Source organism: Corvus cornix, chromosome 2 (genome assembly GCF_000738735.6).
Source record: "Corvus cornix cornix isolate S_Up_H32 chromosome 2, ASM73873v5, whole genome shotgun sequence".
NCBI classification, from domain to species: domain Eukaryota; kingdom Metazoa; phylum Chordata; class Aves; order Passeriformes; family Corvidae; genus Corvus; species Corvus cornix.
In genome coordinates this window covers 63,044,885-63,056,819 of record NC_046333.1, presented here as the reverse complement: position 1 = coordinate 63,056,819, position 11,935 = coordinate 63,044,885, and the positions used below count along the sequence as shown (strand labels likewise).

General features: G+C 42.0%; 1 long non-coding RNA gene across 2 annotated transcripts in view; it reads left to right on the top strand.

Moving 5' to 3' along the window:
- The window catches only part of LOC104691423, a 210,165-nt gene extending 199,414 nt beyond the window's left edge, over positions 1-10,751 (top strand). The window contains exons 2-4 of one of the 2 annotated variants that reach the window (XR_752158.4): positions 101-289; positions 4,740-4,946; positions 5,903-10,751. This is a non-coding gene — a long non-coding RNA (uncharacterized LOC104691423). The remainder of the gene's footprint in view (positions 1-100; positions 290-4,739; positions 4,947-5,902) is intronic. The other variant, XR_002046244.3, reaches the window with a different exon arrangement.
- Positions 10,752-11,935: the final 1,184 nt, after the last annotated feature.

Sequence of the window (11,935 nt, the reverse complement as noted above, 5' to 3'; positions counted from 1 at the left end):
TTCTAAATTTTCTCTGGTAGGGATTTTTTTCTTTAGGGAAACTTTGAACTGGGCTGTACTTTCCATCCTAACTTTTAATATCCTTTCTACGGTTTCAAAGATCAAATCTATTGTCTCCAGAGCCCTGGAGCCTGCTTTGAGTTTCACTGAGCAGTGGAAGCAATGGGAGCTCTGCGGCACAGGTCCAGGTGTGGGAGTGAAGAGGTAGTGATTGCCTGTCAGCCTTCTCCATGAGAAACAGATCCACACCTTTGAGCGTCTTAAGGAAATGCAGGAGCTCCACAGTTATGTAAGTGGAAATTTATCAGTAAATGCATTGTTCTGTGGACCTAATGAGATCTGCTTTTGTACAGGTGTGTCCTATTGCCTTTTGCTCTCCTTCCCTCACCTGTACCACTCACTACAGCAACAGTAAGCCCTTGATCTCACTGAGGAAGAAGCAGCATCTGCTCTGGTGGGTCCAGAGCTGCACACGTGATGACTGACATTAGCAAGCAGTGTGTAAAACTGCTGCGGTCTGCCTACCTTTCCCTTAGCAAGGACACTCATTTGGATCTTCATCTTTGACCCAGCTGCTGATTTTCATGAATTTCATAGGCACTTAATTCTCTTTGAGCCTCAATCCCTCTGTCAGTTTGATAGAAAGCAGGTTCAGAACATACTGGCTGATAGACAGCCAGATGGCATGATCACAGGAATTTCATTCTCTGTGGGAAATGAGGCTAGAAGCACAAGGATGTGGGATGGATTCATAGGATGAGGTTAAAAAGTCAAGACTGTATATTTTTTTCAGTGTTGATAGAGCCTTGAGAATGCTGTTCATGGAATCGTATCCTGTTTCCTTGAATCAGATAGGTACTACATCCCTCAGATACCTGTGTAGTGGATTTTTCTTATTTCTCACTCCAGTGTGTGGCTGCAAAATATATGTAAGAATGCTTCTGATTTCATGTGTTTTCCCCTGGGTGTGAGCATTCATCGGGAGCACAGCATTTAAGAAAAAACAAAACCTTAGGTCTCTACAAGGAATACAGAGCTCTCCACAATGAAGGATCAAAGGTTAAGACAAAGATACCAAAACAGCATTTAACGTTTTTGTCGAGGCACAGATTTTTCTGTGTTTGGGATATGATTATCAAATATCATTGGTTCCACTGCATTTAAGTTCCTGCTGTGAATAAGGTCCATCCATGTGCTTCATGTCTGTTGTGAAGTCTCTGGTGAAGAGGGTTGTTTATTTATTATTATTAATCTCCTGTGAAGCAACAAAAATTGTCTGCTTCAGTTCAGTTGACAAAACTGGAAGCCTTTTGTTTTATGTTTTAGCAGACAACTGTTTTTTAAATAAAATACTGTAACATGGCAATGTCAGCTGAAGGAACAGTGACAGAAGAATCCACAGCCACAAAAGCAGAGCAGTCATGTATTTTTAGGGGCCCAGCAGAGCTGCAGCCACAGCGTTTATTTTCCTGTCATGCTTTGATCTTCACACTGCCCACACCAGCAAGTAAAAGCAATTGAGACTTGCTAAAAGCTAATGAGAGGTATTTAGATTACTCACAAACTGGAGTGAGGAAAGTTTAAGGACAAGTTCTCTTCTCTAGCCCTTTATGGCAGAGGTTGGGTCAGGGACTGCCTTTGCTGTTTAAACAGTGATGATCCAGCAATACTGAGAAAACAAAACATTGGAACTGTGACCTTCTGGGTAGCACAGACCTTTGTACTACGGAATGTCTGCTGCTGCCAGCTCAATAAATAACATCCAATTAATTATACACAAACAGCCAGTCCTCCGAAAGGCCTGGACTTTGGAGTGAGCCATTTGAGATGTGCCAGCCCTGTTTGTCAAAGTAGGAATTAAGCATACTCATGTAGAGATTGAAGTGTGACCCAAAGCACAGACCCAAAATGGAGGCATCCAAAATCAGAAGGCTCCTTAGATACTGCTGGCCTGAGAGTTTAGGAATTGCCTTTAAGCAAGAAGAGAGCAAGAGATTATCTCAAGTCTATACACGTGACTGTAAGAATTAGGATAGGGCTGTACTGAAGCTGCTCCTAGTCCAGCATCTTGTCTGCAGCAGCAGAGCTATCAGGTAGCCAAGCAGCCTAAAGTGCTGGATTCAAACTGCAGTATCCAGGGGAGATACACATTGAAATCACATTTTTAACAGGGACCTGGATCCTCTTTTTTCATCACTTTGGTAGATGGTGCTCTTGTCATTAGGCCTGGAGACATCTTGGACAGAAATCTTTGCAGATTTCAGTGTACCCTACATTGCTTGCCCTACATGCTGCCTTCTCCAGAAGGTAAAGAGCAGGTTATTGCTCCTGACATCTCAGCAGGTTATTGCTCCTGACAAAGTTCCAGCTTTGCAGAGGTCCTTCTTGGATCCTGCACCTCCTTGCTACACCCAGCCAGGCATTGTTTTACTAGAGGTTTAAAGTTCAGCATGTCTGTGCCCAAATCATGCTGTGGAAATGTTTACTCCTCCTGGTGCTCCTCTCTCTTTTCTCTTGCCTGTATAACTTCCCTAGACACATGCTGTGGGACCTCTTACCCTGGAAGAAACTAGGGATACCAGTAGGTCACCTTGTACTCCTAGCTGATTCCATGGCCCACAAGGAATGTAAGTCAGGAGCTCTTCCTGGGAATAGCCTGTGCTGACAGCAAGTCTTACAGGATGCCCTGACCATTGAGTGCCATCCAGGGACCCAGCCATGTACACACACCATGTACATGTGCCAAGCTGTTGCCCCTCTTCTGGCGCCTTCCAGACCTCTTGCTTGTTTTTTTTTTTAATACCTTCCCCATCTGTGGTCTCACTGAGTCATGGGATTTCCTGATCAACTTCCCCCACCATCCCCAGAAGAAGAAAGAGGAAGCCTGGTGAAGAGCCCTGGTGACCACGGTGCTTACATCCATTCTCTTTTCCTCTGAAGTCTCCCAGTACAATATCGGTGACAACTGTCTGCTGGCTCCCCAGATGCCTTCAGGGTGGGGTGCATCCTCCTCTGCTTCCCTATCTGTACATTCCTGACTTTTTGACATTGATCTTCCTTTCTTCTCCACTTTGCTGTCTCTCGTGATCATTTGGCTTTCCCCAGGCCTTTCGAAGAGCATAAGGTCAGCGCAGGCATGCACTGACACCTCAACAGAATATTCGTCTAGCCTGAAAAGAGTTAAAGCAACTCACCCCTATTATGTGTAATAACTTTGTGCCTTCACCAAATTGTCTTCTCACCATATGCCCTCTTTTCCAGTTCATTTATAAATAGGTTAAACAGCAGGAGCCCAAGGAAAAAAACCCCTCAAGCATCACTAGAGACCTCCCTCAAATGTGAACGATGGCCATTTACCCTCCTTTTTTAATAAGTTATTCACATTAAGGCTTTTTCTGTTGTCCCATGGTGCCTTAATTTCTTTCAGATTCCTTACTGATGGACCTTTATGTCTTCAGAAATTGTTACTGGGTTTCTATATGGCTGACCTTGTTGTGGTTTTCATTTAACTTGCCAGAGTTTATGATCCTTTCTATTTTCCATTCTTGGACACAACTTGTATTTCATGAAGAAAGTCTTCTGGTTCTAATAAATTCCTTTATCCTGTTGCTAACTGTGTCAGCTTTTCTTTTCCAAAGCCTTTGTCCATACACAGAGGAGAGAGAAAATGTACTCCTACATGCTATGTTTAAATAGCCACCATGCAAACTTTTTAGCCTTCAGGCATCCATTTTAGCTTATTTTTCACAAAGTTCCTTGTTCTTATGTAATTCTATTGCAGTTTGAGTTTCTTTTTTGTTTGGGTTTGTTTGTTTGGTTGGTTTGGGTTTTTTTGTTTTGTTTTGTTCCCTGAGTAAGTATGTTGAGCAGGGGGGCATTTTGAACCAGGTTCTGCATGTTGCTCTGGGCTAATATAAAAGTTCCTTCTTCTTTTGTATGCTCTTTCATGCAGAAACAGTATTTTCGTTTTATGCAGCATCAATCCCCTATGTGACATTTATTCAATATACAAGTGGCAAATTGATACCTGCTGCTATTGTTTCATTTCTTGCTCTGTCAGCAACTCTGATCTCCCTCAGCATGTAATAGATACAGACACTTGATTTAATACTGATATGATATGGCATATTTCTGATTTAGGCCAGGAATGTCAAGCTATATAAGTTTTGAGCTGCTTGTAAACAAAATTAGCATGTTATTTTGGTTTGGCACAAAGGTTTCTCTAATGTATGTTACCACTTCTCTACTGCTTCTGCCTCCTCTGTCTCTTTTTTTATGTTTTGTACCCCCATTCTAAAGTATCTGATCAATTGTCTTCTTCCCATCAAGTTTCTCTTTAAAGTCATCCTGTTTGTTAGACCTCTAGCTTTCATGAAAACATGCATCTTTTCTTTTTCTCTTGCTATACTATGAGATTCTTCTTGTTTGATTATTCTTCATTGTCCCTTTTAAAGTTTCACCAAATTATTGTTATTCAGCAGAGGATAAAGTTTTCCTGACTTCCTGCTCTGAATATGTGCCATCCTGAATCATGTTTTAGCACTTGTTAGCTTCTCCTTTCCTTCAATCTAAAAAAAAATCTCCTAACATCTTTTTAGGTGGCACCACTGGTTTTATTTTAGTTTACCTGAATCTGACTCATGCATAATGAAAGTTTTCCCTTTTTCTAACAAGTTCAAGTCCTTTGTCTTCAACTACTTCCTAGCCAGTCATTGACAGCTTGTCTCTGCTTCTCCCAGTTCAGCTCTGCTCATGGTATTGGAGGCATTTCAGATGAAGCTACTGTGGAACTCCTGACCTCCAACTAACCATCTGACTGCATCCATTTTGTCCCCTGAAACTGTCTCCTCCCTTCCCGAGGTCTTTGCTCCATACACTGTGTCCAGAGACTCTCTCAAGCCTTCTTCAAGAGCCTGTCCAGATTTTCCACATCAACCAGCATGCAGGTATTGTATCCAGCAGTCTAATCATCATGCAGTTCTTCTTGGTATTGCAAAACCACATGGATGTATGCCTGATAGAGCATCAGTGGTCCTCTACTACGGTATCTTCCTGAAAACTCACCACAAAAGTGAATGTGGCCTCAAGATACAAGATCATTTCTGTCTCTCCCCCAGATAAGACTGCCACTCACAGAGCCTTCCCCCCCCTCAGCAGCTTGGGATCAGGTCTGTTGAGCGATGATACTAAGGAGATTATCAGTGCATCTGTGTGTTACCCTGAAATCTTTTAGTTCAGGTGTCATGGCCTAAAGGACTGGGATGTTGGGCTAATTGCACTGGATGCACATTGCCATTACCTATGCACGGAAATGATTTACAGTGGTCAGTGGAGCAAACTGGGAACTCCTTAACCACTCATTATGTAAATAGCCACTGCTGATTTAGATTAGAAGGGGTCTGATCGGCTCTGTACCCAGGTCCAGGCACAGATCCCTGAGGGAGGAGCCATTCAAATGCCTAAACCAAGGAGACAGGCAAAACTCCTCCTCTGGCAGATCTCCTTTTATGTCACCCAGCACCACTGGTCTGGATGTGCTGTGATCCCATGGCAAGTCTTCGATATTTCTCTTATTCCTTGTCACTGACATCCAGAGAGGGAAAAGTGGGAGCTAAAAGCACAGTGCAAGGGATGCTGGAATAAACAGCCATTGGTAACTATATACTGCTATGTTGCTTTGCCCTCTGGTACATTTTGGATTTTCATTTATTTAGGCTGGAAGGACATTTTTACAAACACTTCCATTCAACTGCCCTGAGCAGAGGCATTCCACAGGAGTCAGAAATGGTGACTTGGAAATAAGGGACCTTATACTATAAGCACTTCTGGGGTTGAAGTATGTTCATTCTCTTTGGTTACATTTCTTGTATATACTGACAGTTGCTCCTTCATTCTGTTATAGCTTTCAAAGAAAAAATCTACTGCCTGAGAGCTCCACACTTGTGGAAGAAAACAAGACCCAGCAAAATGGAGAGCAGCAACACCCAACAAAGACTGTGAAGCACCATGTGTGTAGTTGCCACTGGAACAGCAGCTTCATGGGAGGTAGCCTAGAATGGAGCCTAGCTTGCCTGGAGGTGAGGGATGAGGACATCTAGGCAAGCGAGCACACTCATGTGAGTTCCCATAAAGTCTCTGGGAACCACTTTCTTCAAAATAGTAGGAGACCACTCTCTCCCAGACCTCAGCTCCTACAGACACCCTCATTCCTTCAGCCTAGGGCTCTGCTCACAAGCTGTCATCAGCAAAAATATTTCAACCCTGCTGATGCACATATGGGATGGAAAGGGGAACCACTGTTTCTTGAGGGGGAGGCTGAGGAAATAGGTGACGCATGGTGGGAGGATGAGCAGTGAGAAATGGAGAAATGAAAAATGGAAAGTTTTCACTAGAGTTGTGACAAATACAACTCCTCTAATAGAACTAGACAGCAGAGTGGGCAGAGACAACTTGACAGCCTTTTAGAAGAGGAAGGAGTGACAAACACGTGAAAATACCAAAGTGGCCTATGTCCTGAGGGCCCTGACTCTCAGGTTCTGGGGGTTCATGCTGAGGTGATTTTAAGAAGCTCCTAGTCCAAGCTGCTCACCCATTACTACAGGTTATTGCCCTGTCACTGACTTGTCAGAAGTAGTGGTGTGCTCACACCATAGGCACCAGACTAATATATTGACATAACTGAGGTGGCTAATTCAGTTTACGAGGAAGTGGACTGTGGTGGCCAAGGCATCTTCTTCTTGATCCCTATCAGGTTTAGTTGAATAGATCAGCTGAGGTCAGAAACCTCCTGAGACACCACAGCCTAACCAGACAAGCACCAAAAGTGGCCAAGAGATCACCAGGAGAGCCTTGATACCAATTTAGCCATTTTTCTTGTCTTTAGACCTCCTTTTCTCTGCTTTTCATTAACTCCTTTGTTGCCCCCTAGCTTGCAGAAGGCATTAGGTAAGGTTTTCTTGTGGTGTCTCCTTTCCTCTAGGGAGCTGAATGCCAGACTGAGTAGTGCAGGTGGGAAGTGATCCCATGATACGGTTCAGAGAAGAGCACTGGTACTTTTATAGAGTGGCTGCCAGGGTGCAACAAGGGGTGGGGACAAATCCCAGGGTGGCAGCAGCAGGGTAGCCTGGGGAGAGGCAGCCCAGCCCCAGGCAGCCCCAGCCCTGGCCCTGGGCATGCAGCACCTCCATGGGGATGAAAATGGGCCTGTGGCCAGGCAGGGCAGAGCTCTGGGGAGCTGGAGACTGGTCCTGTTGTGGCATTTCTGGGGCAGAGATTCACAGTTCAGGGTCGTGGACCCTGGTCCAGCTTGGGGGAGCCCCAGGATATCTGGAGCAGGGACAAACAGGACTGGTGGTGCCCTTGGGATCCTGACAATGTCATTGGCCAAGTCCAACACTTTTGATCATCTCTGCTCATATTAAGGAACTGGAGAAAAACCTACTCCAGCAAATGAATTGCAAAACTAAGCTTAATTCCCTGCGATCAAATTCCTCATTGTTACCTTGCTCATGTGCTCAGAATATTCACAGAGCAAATGACCACTTCAGAGCATAAAAAGATGCCAGCCTTATACCTGGTGCCAGCTTTGGGCTGCTTCTGGAAATTTGATTTAGCTCTGACTACAGCAATCCCTGCATGTGCTAGGAGGAGCAGCTAATAAATGGCAAATAGTCCCGTGAGAATCACCACTAATGGCTGCTGCTCAGTGAGATAATCACCCATTTAATAAAGGGTGAGCTTCTACCTCTGCACTTCCATGGGGACCATTAATGCATTTTTTCCCCCTCCTTAGCCACTTATTTCCTCAAAACTGGTAAGAACTCAATGTTTTTGCAACTACTCTTCCTCTGTTAATCTTAGCTGGAATTGCCCAGTGGATTCAGAAGTTATTAGGAACAGCTAGATGGTTGTACAAATGTTGACAGAGACAGACACAAAGCATTATCATATTAAGAAAGCATTCAAGTTTATAACAACACAGATTTTTAAATCACGTCAAAATCCAGCAAATAGGTACTATTATGAGGACCATTTCTGCACAAGTCTGCTTCACTAACAGCCTGAGAAGGTAAAGGAGCTCAGAAAGAAGTGGCCATTGCTTAGACTTCATGCCTTGATGCTCTTCTCTGGGAAGGAGTGATGGAAGGGTCAGGACTTGGCAAGAGGGCTTAAATAAATATTCTTTAGAGTAAGGCTTTTGGTTTGCACATCCAATTCTAGATCTTTCAAAGCCGCAGTTATCATCTTTCTCTTCTCCAACATTTTATAAATTGAATCCCCTCTCCCTCTGTCCACTTCCCACGTTAGTCTGTCCCTTCTTTTACTTTGAGACTTGAACATGCAGAGGTTGCTACTTTTATTCATGTTGAGCTTCTCAATAGCAAAAAAGCCTTATTGTTTGGTGAAACTATTTGTTTCTTAGGGAAATTCAAGGCTTAGGTATAAACATATGTGAGTAATTTCTCCTTAGGACTATTTAAAATGTAATGAGATCTACGGTTGTATATTGAGTTTTGGTTTACTTCTTCATGCATTTTGAGAAAGAACAGATGCTGCTTGAATGTTTCCTATGAGGCAGATTAAGCACACTCTAGAGAGCACACCTGAGCCAAAGGTCAATCTTCCTCATCAAACCAGCCAGCAACAAACTGCTCCATGAGTTCTCAATTTTGGTAATGAAGGCTTATAAAATGAACTGTAAAGTAATTATATTTATTTTTATTTTAATTTTACAAACTACTGAAATCAAGTTTTGAAAAATTGTGCTTTGGTGGCCTCTGGAGGATTGCAGCTGGTTTTCTACATACAGTACTGTATAATTTCAAAAATTCCAAGTCTTCCAATCAATTGGTCTGGCAGCTTTCACTGCAGAACTACAAGTTGAGTGGTTTTCACTACCAGCCATGCCTACAGTTCTGTCCTTCTAAGAAATACATTTCTTGCAAGACTTAAGATTCTTTCCAATTAAAGTCTGAAATGGCTTTGTCATATCTGTGGGTCACTGTACTTTTATTGTAAAACACCTCATTTAATTAATCTCATTGCCATTGGCTTTAAAATTATGGTGTTCATGCCCAGGACAAGAGCTCTCTTTCTTCCTTGGAGGCTTGGTTACCTCAGGAAGTTGTGCCAATTATGTCAGTAAAAAATCCTCCCTTCATAATGCTCCATGCTTGGCCCTAAGCACAGTAGTAAAAACAGATTGGTGAAATAAAAGCTGTGACTTGTCACTGTGTGTGGCTAGGAGGAATTATTGAAAAGCTCCTTGTGTTCCCTCCTCACCCTCTGAATTGGTCTGGGTGTTACAATTTACTCTGTGTATTTCAAAAGCAGAAGAGAAATCAATGTCTCACGAGTGTTCAAAATGACAAAGCCACCCTAACAAGCAGTGGATGTGTTACTTGTTTGTGATGATCACTCCTTACAGATTATTCTGTAAACTGTATCTTAAACTAAAAATTCTGGTTTGTTTTTTTTCAGAAAGTGAATGGGAAGTTTGAGGGAGGATGAAGGGAGAAAGAAATACTTTTTTTTTTTTCCAGGAAGAGCTTTTATTGATATTCATCCAAAGATTGAGCAACAGTTAACTAGTCAGTGTGAGTGGTTTTGTTAAATGAACATGGGTGATATCAAGTTATAGAAAGCCTGGCCATATTTCCAGGAGAGAACAGAGTGTTTGTCTACAGTGGTCAGTGAAAATGTCAACTTCCCTCAGCAAAAAAAGCAGAATTACACGAATTTTAAAATATCACAGATATTTTAGTACATAGCTACATATGCCATGACTGAGACATTTCTTACTGATGGTGGAAGCAGAATATTTATATTATAAATTATTCTTGATGGTTCTGAGTGATAAATGTCAATAACAAGTGATCCCAGCTGGCAGAATTCTAAATCTGTTCTGAAAAGCATATTCAGCCTAAAGAAATTGATGGAACTAATATTTTTCATAAGTCCTTGGTTTTCTCCTTTTATATACAGTTTCTCAATACAGATCTGTAATATTGTTTCAACGCATTTGGAAAATGTGCATTTCTCCTGAGATAACTTCCTAACTTCTTCTACCACCACTTCACCCTCATTATTTATCTGTCCTGATATTTTACCTTTCTAAACTTTTGAGTCAAGGAGTTATCTTTGTGAAATCAAGCATTTATGGATTACAAAACTCATGTTTGGAACTCTTTTTCTAGTAAAGATTATTAAAAATGAATGCAAGAGAGAGCAGTGAGAATAATACGGAGATCTTAGTCAAAATTCTGTTCAGTTTCTGTTTTCCAATTAGTCTGCGAATAAAATGGAATAAAATATAGAAGTGAATAAACTGATTTTGTTTCAGAAGCAAGAGTTTTATTGTCCACTGTAGAAGTGGGTACTCTACCTACATAAAGGAAAAGTTGTGAATGTGCACCTGTTGTTGAACCTTCACTGGGACTTTATTTTTCACCAGTTTTCATCTCCACATTTCATTTCCTTCCTGGCCCTATGTATCTCTGTGTGACCAAAAGCAATGATATGTGAGCTGCTTGGTTTGAAGAAAAAGAAAGGGGAGATGGATGGGATGAGGCTCCTAGATCCAGATTATCCACCAGCAAAGCAGCCCAGCAGCCCCACATTTAGCCTTGGCACAGCATCCAGTGCACTTGTCACTCCTGAGTTAGTTGGTTCCATTGTAGAGGCCAGAGCTACACTTCCATCTTCAAAGGTCAAGATCAGCGATGGGTGCAAGTGGTCTCTGCAGACCCCGATGGAAGTAAGGCTACAGGCTGCCTTGCAATCTCCACGAATGCACGCAGAGGTAGGCAACTTGTTGGAAACGCACATCTATGGTTTTTAGATTTTGGGTTTGGGGGTTTTTTGGGTGGGGTTTTTTTGTACTGGAAAAAAAACAGGGCTAAGTTACAGGGTGATGGGGTATCTGGGTATGTTGGAGAATTCCTTCCGCTTTAAGGGGAGAGGAAAAAAAGTCATGCAGAACTTCTGTTTTGATGAACTGACGCTAGGTGGCAACAACACCCTATGTAGCCTTACTAGAGGCTAGTCAGGCAAAGACTAATGCTGCTTACAGAGGAAAAAATTATAGCATTTTCAGTACTGCTTCTAGAAAATTTTACAGCTGATCACACCAGCTGCTCATTGCTAGAAACATTTCCAGATTCTGCCAGTTTTAATTGTAATAGAGGACTTGGTTTTCAAGACATATTTTTAATAAGATGCTGCATGTTTCATTTTGTAGCCATAATACTGCAGGTGTGCAGAGGAAAATTAGCAAATTATTCTCTTTCGGTTATCTTGCTCGGATGGGCAATCTCAGGAAGCATATGTATCATCCTGATTTGTAATGATGCCTGTAAAAAGTGCACAGATGGATATGTACAACTGCAGTTCTGCAGCATTCACTAAGGATGTTCTTGAAATGCCACTTCACCGCCTCGTCAAGAAAACAGCCACACAGATACCTATGAGATGCTTGACACATATTCTGCATACAACACTGTATTATCTGCCAAGAGGTTTGTAATGCCCTATGTCATTCCATCTTCACTACATATCCAGCCTCCTGGGCTTAGGAGTAGCTAAGCAAACACTTAAACAATATAAAAATTCTTACAAGTATGATGGCCTGCAGCATTATCACATTTTTCTCCAAAGTCAGCTTAACTCCACTGAACTTGAAATATTTAAATTTATTATTGATGCGTTCACAGGCAAAGGGAGAAAGCAAAGAAAAAGATATTAGGTTTGATTACCCCTTGCAGAAAAAACTGTCACTGTAACCACATTATGTACTAATAATGACTGTAGAAAATATTTCAAGTGTGATAACAACATGTTTGTAGCAGGCCAAAGTGTCTGATGGCACCTACAGGATATGATAAACTTCTTTATTGTCTGTCAAAGTGACAAAGCTGTGATTAAATCAGATCGTTTG